The 8,705-nt window shown below is 36.3% G+C and overlaps 1 non-coding gene across 1 annotated transcript; it reads right to left on the minus strand.

The window, feature by feature from the left end:
* Positions 1–8,375: 8,375 nt before the first annotated feature.
* Positions 8,376–8,447, minus strand: TRNAM-CAU (transfer RNA methionine (anticodon CAU)). Its single transcript has one exon. It is a non-coding gene; the product is annotated as a tRNA-Met (tRNA).
* Positions 8,448–8,705: the final 258 nt, after the last annotated feature.

Genomic DNA, 8,705 nt, shown 5'->3' on the forward strand with positions numbered 1-8,705 from the left:
TGAAATTGATAGAGTGAAATGTTTGTTTTGCTTACTTGGTCAAAGAACGGGTAAAATATTATCTGAAGTTCATGCCACAAATATATTTTGTTCTTATCTTTAGTAAACAGTTAGTAACAGTGAAGCTCTCATTATCAACAAGAGTTGTGTACCTAAATCCCTTCCCTCCCACCCCTAATGTCTTTTACTCTGTAGCTGATAAAAAGTTTTCAATTACAGATCTCTACTCACAAGAAGACATATATGTGTGAGAAACATGTGTGTTGAGTGTGTGGCAGAGACACTGCACATTGTACTGCAGTATAAGGCTCATAATAAAAATTGGTGTGAATGATTGACATATCAGCACAAGGACTGCCTCAAGGCTAGTGTGCATTGTTGCAGCATCTGCTGACACTGCTACAAATATATTTTTCTATACAATTCCATGTTATGAAGCCTTTTTCGGGATTTTTTACACCTGAGTGTAAAAAAAATACCACTCAGCTGACATTCAGAAAACTGCTAAATTTGGATATAAATGCCTGAACTGAGAATATACACAGATATGTCTATTTGTCTATTTGTAAATGCACAGCTTTCTGTCTCTCTATCCACCAAAAAATATGCATCTTATTGTCTTAAGAAACTTTTCTACAATTAAAGCAAAGACTCTTGATTTTCTAACTAATATTTCTAATTGGAAAATTGAGTACTGGATACTTGTTTTGTTTATACATTAAGTAATTTTGTCATATTTTAAAAAACAGAACAGATTCTCATACCTGAAAATCAGCAACCACTTGGTTCTTCCCTTGTCATAGGTGAAAATGGGCTTGCCTACTCTGTTTCTGCATTAAAATTGGAAGTGATCTGCACAGGATGTAATTGGATGTTATCCTCCATGCAAGAGAGGCTCAGGAGTGTAATTATTCTCTACACTTAGAGATTGGGTGCTGTAATGTTTAAAAATTCAAACCCAAACGCTCTTATTAAAAGGGACATATTTGAATACCTGGATTTGTGTACTTTTATCTGCAGTTCTAAATTAGCTGAAACACCTACAATGAAGGACACAACCACTTTATCTGTCTGCACAGAAATCTTCAGCCTGGTCTGAGCCCTCCATCACACCCACTTGTATGGCACTAACAGCACCTACATTAAGTACTTATGGGACCTCATCTCATCATGACATGTAATACCTGCTCAGATTTCAGATCAAAAAGTCCTTAGTCATTGTATGTATTGCAGTAGGATCTCATGAGGGTAGCACACACGGGTGGAGGTTCTCCAGAGATGGCAGCCACCATTCTCTGTGCAGCCTGGCCTCTGTTTTCTCTAATTCCACACCTCCTTGAGCTCTTGCTCCTCATTGTTATGGAAATGAATTTTCACCGTTGAGTTTTTGCTTCCTCTCTTACTGCTACCCATTCGGCCCACTGTAAATTTCTGTAAAATACTGTAAATTTCATAAAATAGGGAGAAAAAAAAAGATACCTTAAAAGGTCATTTAATGTCTTTTTTATGTTTGCTAAATGCAACAAAGGATGCAATGGTAAATAGAACTGTGTGTAACACGTCTGTAGGCTGAGTGACCTGACCCTCAGCACTACTGTAACAGCGGAAGCAGGCAGGTATGGTCATCATTTCACAAATCAGCAGAGGAACTTAAAAAAATTCCTAGAAAATCAGCTTTTTTCAGACCAGTGATATGACATTTCTCTGTTTGGATTCTTGTGATGTGTTTTTAATACATCAATTATTTTAATACATCAATTATTCAGAACTATTATTTAGTGTAAAATATACTTGGCTTCATGCAACCTTTTAATAAATAGAATGCAAAACAGGAAGACATTTGCAATAAGAACTAAGAAAATAGGATAGGTTAAATAATTCTCTTTAGACTGTCTAATAACAGTAAAGTGAATTAAAAAAAAAAATAGAAAAAGAAAAACAAAACAACTCTGTATCAATTTAACTTATTGTTGCAATCAACCAGGAAAAAAAAAAAAATAGAAGAAGAAGAAGAAGAAGAATGTAGTTTTACTGCTAGAATTAGAAGTGTGTTTCAGGTCCCATGTGGAAGGAAATACCTGTGACCCAGCAGGATGTGGGGTCAGGCACTCTGATTGCAGATAAGACTGAGCCAGCCAGCACACAGTGCATAAGGTCAGAAGAAAGAGGCGTGCTTAACCCCGCGTGCTGCTTCAGAGAGCTCCTGTCGAGGTGTTGATAGAACCATCCCTTGCTTTGCACACGCACTGGCTGCATATCCTGTGTCCATTCTGAACTGGTGCTGGGTGTACAGGAGTGAAAGATTTAATGGAAGAGGAAAATCAGGAAAGTGAAACACTGTCTATTAAAGCATATTAAAAACACGGAGTTACTTCACAAAAATCATTGGTAATTATATATATGTGTGTGTCTTTTACCCACAGTTGTTTAACTGTTATTTGGTCATGCAGTCAAGGAGAAGAAAAAATGATTAGTTGCATCCTGGAAAGTCTGAACTGCTTGCATTTCAGTCAGGAATGCCATACAAGCAAAATAAAATGAAATAAAATTAACAAATGCTAAAAACATTGCACATAAAGGAAATGCTTCCAGATTGAACTGATCAGATTCTCACATTTATCCTGTTTTGTGTTTTGTTTTTTCGTTTGTTTGTTTGTTTTTCCTTCAGAGATAATATTCATTGACCAATTGTACTTTTCATCCTTATTTTTCAAAGTTTTGAAGAACTTTTCAAAGGAGACTTCCTTTCTTTTACATCTGTCAGGGTCTATTTCTATTGTGAGTTTATAGTTTCCTAGATAACACATACAGGAAGAACAATCAAACAAACAAAAAACAAAAGTATTTCACTCAAAAGCATTCTATTTTCCAGAAAAATTAATAGAAATAATTAATAAGGCTGTACAGACAGTAAGCCACAGTCCACAGCTATAGCATTCAGACATTTCTTCTTAAATTAAGCTGCCCTACTTTCTTCCCCTTCCAGAAGGCTCATATTGGGCAGATCTCTATAAAAGTGTATATTCTCATGTAAGATGGAAAATTTAGGGAGGATTGATAATGAACTGCAGCCTTTTTTCAGTGGGAGTTATGATGTCTTTACAATTTCATAACCAAAGAGGTACAGAGCCTATCAAATATTTATTCCTTGCTATATGTTCTGCGTCTTCTAAGAAACGAAGAGTATTTGGTGCAATGATCATGAATTTTGTATTAGAGTACTCAGTTTGTATCTTAATGCTCAAACAGTTGTTCTTAATGTATGTTTCTTAACTAGGCAATTGGAGTTATATCTTCCATCTAATTTAGAAAACTTGTGATTTCTATCACAGCCTCAGAAGAATTATTTTGAGAAACAAGATTCTTTTCCCAGCATCAGAAGTAAAGAAAACACTATGGTTCAGCAACTATGAAAGCAACTGTAGGCTCGATAGCATTCCTACTAATCAGAAGTTTTGCTTTGCAAAAAGAAAATCCTTAAACAAATGAATAAATTGTGTATTTTCACAGATATTCAACACATGACTACCAAGTAGAGTAAGATTACTGTAGCCCCAAGTGAATATTATTGCAAGAGAAATAATGAAACTGTCCCTGCCTCTGACATTTTTCTTTGCTGCAGCACTGCTGTCCTCATACAAAAGCCACTTGGCTTAAGTGTGTGGCAATGGGAGTCTCAAGAGTTTGAATTTGGAGCCTAGTCTTTTGGCTACCAAAATTAATGTCATTACATTGTGGGAGAAAAAAAAAAGGGGGGGGGGTAGTCTGGGAGTGGATGGCTATTGATCTGTTAAAGGAAAGCAAATGTACTGGTTAAATATATACTCTAGTATCCTTACTTTGGGGATAATCGTTATTAACCTGGTAGACCTTTATGGCTTTGTCAGAAATTTTATTGTTGCATAAATTATTGGGTACCTTCTAAAAGTAGAGCTTTACAGAGTAGTAGTCCATAAGGCAAATTCAGTTTTGAGAACTGAACTAGAGATTTTGTGGTTTTCCTTGTTAACGCAGTGCCACTCAAAATTCCAGAGTTGGGTTTTGAGACTTTGAGTGGTCCTTCATGAGATGAAACCAGGTCTTCTTCCTTCCAGAAGGCAAGTGTGAAACTGGATCATTAATTTGGTATCAGGTTAATCCAAGCTCTTCCTCTCCACGCAGGCATTTGGTGAATTGGAAAGCCTTTCTAAAACATCCATAACAGAAAATGCACAATGAAAGCTGGGATTCCAGTGCACCAAATTTCAGCTGCACAGATTTCCCCTTGGAACACCACAAGAGATAATGTATTAATCACTTGCCAGATTGCTATTTTCAAATCAAAGCTGTTTATGTTTTTAGTTATTTAACTGTACAAGAAGAGAGAATCTCTTTTATCACCTTCTAATTCATATCATACCTGTTTAAGATAAAAAGCAAATTGGGACGAATGTTTAGCCAATTGGAGCAACAACATTGGTTTTCACAACGCTTACAAAGAGAAGTTTAAACCTGTGAAAATATTTTGAGATAAAAATACTGCCAATCGCTTACAACTAGTAAATACTCCAAGCAGATTGCTGCCATGAGTCGGCTGCCTGTTGTTTTGAATAATGTATTAATAAATCCAGCTGTAAATTGCCATGGCGGTTGTGAAGGATAACAGGGAATCTCATGCAGTAGCACAATATTTAGTACAAAAAGAAGCTATGGCTCAAGAGATTTACTACTGTACTTCCAATTTGTAGGTAAGGTCTAGAATAGAATAATGATAACCTGAACTGAAAATCCACACTTGTGTGCATACTTAATCTATTAATGCTATGTTAATTAGGTTTGTCACGAAAAATTAATTCCTTGGAATATTTGTTTAATGTTTATAAAAAGACATTACTAACAGAACTTCTTAACCTCGTAGCATTCTATTAATCACTAATTATTGACTTGGATATTTATGGGAATTTCTTGTACTTCTTTCATAATTTCCTAATGTGAAATTGCTGCTGCTAGTGAGATTCTATTAAGTTCATCTGAAATTTAAATGATGGCAGCAAAACAAAACAAAAATGTTTGTTTGTGAGTTTGTAGGTTCATGTTGTTGTGTTAAGAGCTTTCAAAGGCCTTTTTTCTTTTTCTTTTTCCTTTTTTTTTTTTTTTTTTTTTTTTTTTTTCCTTTTTGCTTATGCTCCATTTACAAAGGGGCAAATGATTGAATTCGCTTCACTGAATTGAACTTATACAGCTTCCTGCTGGGTTCTGGGGAGCATTCATGGAACACCACCTGGAGGGCAGCTGCTCTTTTCTCCTAGTCCTGAATATCATTAAATTTCAGCAGCAACATGACACACTACGGAAAATTTTGTTTTAAGGCTGCACTCTTCTGTGCTGTTATTGTCAAGAATGGACTGAAGGGACTGACCTATCTGGAAAGAGAGCAATAGTTTTTAGTCCCTGTCCACAAGTGTCCATGACCAGGAAAAGCACAATGACTAGAAGTATAAATAAGACTCTTAGCAAAAGAAAATAATAATAATAATAATAATGAAATTTATTATTATTAAAAATAAGCATTTCAAAATATTGCACTTATAAATGTAAGTACTCATGGCTTGTGCTGAAGCTCTCGCAATTTAAGTCCATATCTGAGCTGCAGAGTGTCTTTATTTAAAAAAGGAGAGCAATTGCTAACCTTATCTCTCACATGTGGCTGACACTGGAGCTGCCCTAAGAACTCATTTTCTTGTAACTATTTGTTTAAGCATTTCACTAACAGATTACACCTGAAGAGAACATTGCAGTGAAATGCTGTAGAACACTGCTTCATGCCTGCACCTTCCAGGGGGGAAAGTAAGTGATGCCGAGACCTTCTCTGGGTTTTGCACAATTTGAACTGTATTTTTATTTTATTTCCATTACAGTTAAGAAACTGTTTGCATTAGGAGCACAGGTCAGATTAGACCAGTTTATCACTGCTCACTTCTATAGTTGTGCTTTAATTTTTCTCCTCTAGTTTCCATCCTAGACCAACATGAAGCAAGGACAGCATTAAACAATGGCCCAGCCATTTGTGCTCTTCTCGTATTCCCTGAAGTCCACATAAGTCATCCTGCTGATGCTAGCAGGAAGCTGGCACAGAGATCTCAGATAGTAATCTATATACAGTAAATGTTATCTATGTGAATTCTTTGCTTAGCAAATTGCTATTAAAAAAAAAAAAAAAAATCTGTATTATTAACTTCTATTTCTGAATATTTTAATCCCTGCATTTCTCTTTTTTCTCCATGTTACACCTTTTCTACTTATCCTCTTTCCTATGTTATCAGCACCAAATTCTCCTCTCCTTCCACTTCAGTTTATCATTAAAATTCCTAATAACAACATCAGTGTGGTTTCAAAAGGAGCTGAAGTGCTGTACAGTTTGTTACTGATCCATATTGCTGTGTAATATGAATGATTAACATTTCCTTCCAAAGCTTAATTCAAAAAAACGTGATTCAGTCAAATACGTAATGTTACTGGAAAAAATGTAAGTTTCCTGAGGAGAGTGCAAAATTTCAGTTCCATGTCTGGGTTCTAAGTTCACCATGACTGCAGGTCTCCACAGCCTGGGAGCAATGCAGGACCCCTGATCTGGAGCAAAGCATTACTGTACAAATTCTGAGCAAGAGGAAGGCACCAGGTCATAATGAATATCTGGGTCTCCCAAGAGAGATAACAGTGACTTTGCCTGAATTGAACTAGGTGATGTAACAGTACAAAAACAGTATGTTTCTATTCCGTGGCCACTGGAAGTGACTAATGATAAACTTTCTTATAGGGAAATAATTTCATATTTGAAACAGCCTTAACCCTTGAACTGTAGTTGAATGACCTGATTGTGATCAGTGCTGGCCAATCCTCTCTGTCCACTATGTAAAGTTTTTTTTTGTTTTGTTTTTTTGTTTTTTGTTTTTTGAGGAAACCAATATTGGCCATTCTGAAAGCCAGAGCTGGGGGCACATAGGGCAGAGGCAGAGTGCAGGTGGGAGGTGTATGCTAAACTGCTCTCTGAAAGTAAACAACATTTTTAGGATTGGGCCCATATTTTCCAAGCTCAGTGCTCAGGAAAACTAAAAAGGCTTATTCTGTATTACAAGAAAATTCATACTTAGTGAAGTCATTGAGTTTGTCTATATTTCTTCTACCACAGCAATCTTGCTGTAAATGAAAACTTGCATCTGATGAACACCAAATAATGGATTTTCAAACTAGCACTGAAATGGAAAAGATCATTCTGGGTAAGACTGGTGTCTAGATAAAATGTAAATTCAATCACTCTGTGAAGTGATTCTGAATAATCAGAAACGCACACAGTCACTAAAATGCATTACCAGAATAACACAGAAATGGAACAACATGGCAATATTTTTTTTCTGCTTAAGGATAGAAGTGGCTGGTTCTCTCAAGTAATAATTCTTTTTCAAGATAAAACTGTTAACGGGGAGGGGGAGGGAAGAAAGAGAGTGAGAGAGTGAGAGAGTGAGAGAGAGAGAAAGAAAGAGAGAAAGAGAGAGAAAGAGAGAGAAAGAAAGAGAGAGAGAGAGAGAGAGAGAGAGAAAGAAAGAAAGAAAGAAAGAAAGAAAGAAAGAAAGAAAGAAAGAAAGAAAGAAAGAAAGAAAGAAAGAAAGAAAGAAAAAGAAAGCAAGCCCAAAATGGAATGATTGCATTGTACAAACTGTCTTTTCAAACATGAATTCCCTGTGTACATATTCGTTTAGTCTCAAGGCTGCATGGTGTTGAGTTCACAGGACTGTAATCAGGAGGATTTTACAGTCATTCCTGTTTTGTCAGGATCATTGTCATAGCCTTAGATAAATTACCTTGCCACTGAGTCAGACCTTCCAATACAAGCTTTGGTTCATTTATGCCTTGTTACCAAATTAAGAACATGAAGAGAAATATGAATTTGAATATAGTTGATCAGCTGCTCCCATTCTTCTCGTTTGTGAACCAAATTCCTTATCCATCAAATAAAGTACATCCTTAAAATCTATTTATCTTCAATTTAGACAAAAAGATGTGATGTAGAACCATGTCAAAGACCTTGCAAAAGTCCAAATAGATGACTTCAGTTGCCTTTCATTTGTCCACTGGGGGTGTATTCCATCTTAAAAAGCCACCAGATTGGATCAGGCATGGTCTCCCCTAGCTGAAGTTGTGTTGGCTGTTTCAGGTCACCTTCTCATCTCATCCTTTATCACTTGCCTTAACATCTCTTTCAGATGGCTCTACTCCGTGACTTTCCTAGGCAAAGATATGAAAAGCTCACCAGCTCTGCAGTTTCCTTTTCTCCTTTTCTTAAAAATGGGAGGGATTATTTACCATTTTTTTTCCAGTCACTGGGGGCTAAAAACCTATAGCAGAGGATGGTTTCGATCCATCGACCTCTGGGTTATGGGCCCAGCACGCTTCCGCTGCGCCACTCTGCTCTCTGTACTTGGTGATAATAATTCCTTAATGCAGAGTCTGGCTTGGCATGAGATATAAACTACTGTGCAAATTGCAAGTACTGTTAATTATCATTTTCTGGTTTATCAGTGATTGAGAATTCTGGGGGGAAAAAAAAAAGAAAAATAAAAAGCCTATACAATAAGCTATAATAAACACTTTCTATTTGCTGCTGTGACTTACAATTCCTATTGCAGCAAAACTGAAAAATAAGATCAAGTCTCAGCTGACTTACAAAG

Source organism: Phasianus colchicus, chromosome 2 (genome assembly GCF_987193195.1).
Source record: "Phasianus colchicus chromosome 2, bPhaCol1.hap1.1, whole genome shotgun sequence".
In the NCBI taxonomy this organism is placed as follows: Eukaryota; Metazoa; Chordata; class Aves; order Galliformes; family Phasianidae; genus Phasianus; species Phasianus colchicus.